The sequence below is a fragment of the Bactrocera latifrons genome, unplaced genomic scaffold (assembly GCF_001853355.1).
Source record: "Bactrocera latifrons isolate USDA-ARS-PBARC rearing strain unplaced genomic scaffold, ASM185335v1 scaffold_190, whole genome shotgun sequence".
In the NCBI taxonomy this organism is placed as follows: domain Eukaryota; kingdom Metazoa; phylum Arthropoda; class Insecta; order Diptera; family Tephritidae; genus Bactrocera; species Bactrocera latifrons.
This window is the reverse complement of record NW_017535408.1, coordinates 41,795-44,755: the sequence shown is the minus strand read 5'-3', so window position 1 is coordinate 44,755 and position 2,961 is coordinate 41,795.

Genomic DNA, 2,961 nt, shown 5'->3' with positions numbered 1-2,961 from the left:
TCTTTCAAATATTGGCCGCGGCTCCGTCTCAAATGATCCATCTGTTGAGTCCAATGTTCTATGAGTCGGTCGAGCAGTTCGACTAATAACTGGGGCCTGAATTGAAGCAAGATTGTCCGCATAGACTTAAGATTTCGCATACCGCCACAGAAAAATGTCTAGCAAAGTGATATCACACGATCTTAGTGGCCAATCGATCAGCCCAAAAAGTGAAATTATCTACTCACCGAAGTGTTWTCTCAATAAATCCATTAGTTGATGCAATATGTGCGAAGTGGCACCGTTTTATTGAAGCTTCAATTTCAGGCATCAAATAGTCGGTTGTTATAACGCATTTCGGTCGATATTGACGGTTACGTTCTTATCGACAACATTTTTGAAAAAATATGGACCGATCATTCTACCAACCTAAAACCCACACCAAACCGTGGATATTTCTGGATAAAATGACAGTTTTTGAATCTCTTCTGGTTGCTCTTGGTCYCAAATGCCGCAATTTTGCTTGTTTAAATACCCATTGAGCCAGAAATGGGCTTCATCCCTGAAGAAAATTTGGCTCGGATCTTCTTGGTACTTTTAAACATCCAATAGTGCGTAGCGAATGTCACTTGGAAACAAGCAGTTTCAGTCCTACGCAATCTGTATTTTGTAGGTTATCAATTTAAGATCTCGACCATTATACCTAAAAACTCTAACCTGGAATGATCCCACAACAGTCCAGTCTACGTAAAAACTCTAACCTGGAACGATAGCACGATAGTCGGGTCTACGTAASTTGAACGTATACGGCTTTTTATCCGACCAAGGTTTCTCAACCCAGCAGCATTTCTTCAAATTACTTCCGTAGTATTTCCAGCCGCTGCAAGAGCAACCAAAACTCGAAACTGGATGCCATATTCATGGCGATGGAACAAATTTGAGTATATAGAGCTTTTCGTACAGAATTTTTAGAAAAAAGTCTTGAGTCTCTCTGAAATCAACACCAAAACAGCAGAAGAAGCCATTCTCCTACCTCTATTCCAAATATTTCTTCAACACAGCAGCTAGCGAACATCCTGGAAGACCCTCCAATATAAAGTTTCAACTTCTCTCTAACTAAGCTGTCAAACTTGTTAGTTCCCACAATTTGCTCGCTTTAAAGTAACAATTTCTTTTTTTCCATATTTACCGTTTCTTAATTACGGTTGTTGGCAAAAGCAATTATCATAACGGCATGTAATTTATGCACAATTTCAATTAATGACATAATTTAAAAGTAAATTGGCAAATATCTGCATGCAAACATATCAACGCCTAAAGTGATCGTTTATGTGCCAAATCGACACAATCAACGGTAATTTGTTTGAACAAAATAAAAAGGGGAAAAATACGCCGTTAGTGCAACCTTTGCACCCACATATTTAACCGCTATAGGCATTCGCAAAAACTGGACTGGTCACTTAATACCATGAATATTTGCCACGGGCATAGCCACCTCCCCTCCGACATCCGACATATATCCGGGCATGCGTGTGCCTTGTATGGTTGGACATTGCATGTCGCTTTCGTCAAATGTGGCATAATTTATGACACTTTCATTACGTTGACGACAAGCGGCGGCGGCTGGCGACAAATACCAGAAAAGGGGCCAAAATCGAAAGCGAAAAAAATGTGTAAGCGCCCAGCTCATTGTTCAAGTGGCCTTATCAGCGAGTAGGTGGCTGGGGGCTGTGTGTTAGCTGACACGTGTTACTACAAAATGCTTACCCGCCTACTCAATCACAACCACATCGCACATTGGCGTATGGAGAAAAAATCGCGTACACGAAACGACACGACAAGCGTAACGGTATTTGCCACGTAGTGTGAGGATCATTTATTTGAATTGCGCTGTGTCGTATTACAAAACGTTTTTCGAATGTTGTTGTCGAGCGCTTTGGAAATTTATTTGCGCACATTTTCCGCTGGCAGTAGTTGAGTGTTGAAGCTGCTGAGAAAAATTCAAGTCGAAGTGAATTTAGTTAATGACAAAACTGTATTAACATCAATTTTATTTTTAAATATCTTTAAAAATTATTTATTTCTTTGTTTTCTAGAAATAATTTGCTATATTTTGCAATATGCCGTCGGATTTTTGCAGTAGAAGATGAACTTTTCCTACTGGGTATCTAAATATTCGCGCATTTACATTTTTCTACCTGCTGTTACGTTTGACCAACTGTCACGTTGACATTTTCACCCTAACGGTGTCAATTTTTTAATGCCAATCGTTGCACCCCATTGAAAGGTTAGCGAACAGGGGTAAAGGCTTTATGACTACAAGAGTGCTTACTAGGAAATTGATATGCACTTTGACCAAGCAAGCAAATAGCTTTGGCTCTTTAGCGATCAATTCAAATACTATTGACAGATTCGTAAAAATTCAATTCAAAATAAAATTTATAAAAAAGAACTTTCCAGTCCTTCAGTGCATTAAATGTAGGCGGAGACCCTATATGTGAGTATGCATTTTTTAGACAATTGATATTTTATAATAAATAAAATTATTTGAGGTCATAAATCGAAAAAATATCTACCATACCATTTATTTGAAATATTTTATATATACATAGGTGGCAACCTTGTAAAAAAAATTAAAATAATTTATTGGCTTAAACGTTTTCTCCAAAAATKTTCTTGTATGAAATTCTACCAATTTTTAGAAATAATAATATACGACTTTTCTAGATGGCAACACTGTTGGAAAATTATTTAAATAAATAAAACGAATAATATAAGAATTATCTGATGATAACCCTATCTAAAAATACATATAAGTTAAGCGTTTTAACTAGCTATTTGCCTTTGCGAAATTCTACCAAATTTTTATAAATTGTATACACATATGCATGGTGGCAACCCTGTCAGAAAAATATGCAATATTAATTATTTAACCTAATTTATATGTAAATTTTTTAATTTTTTTTTTTCTATACCAGTCTT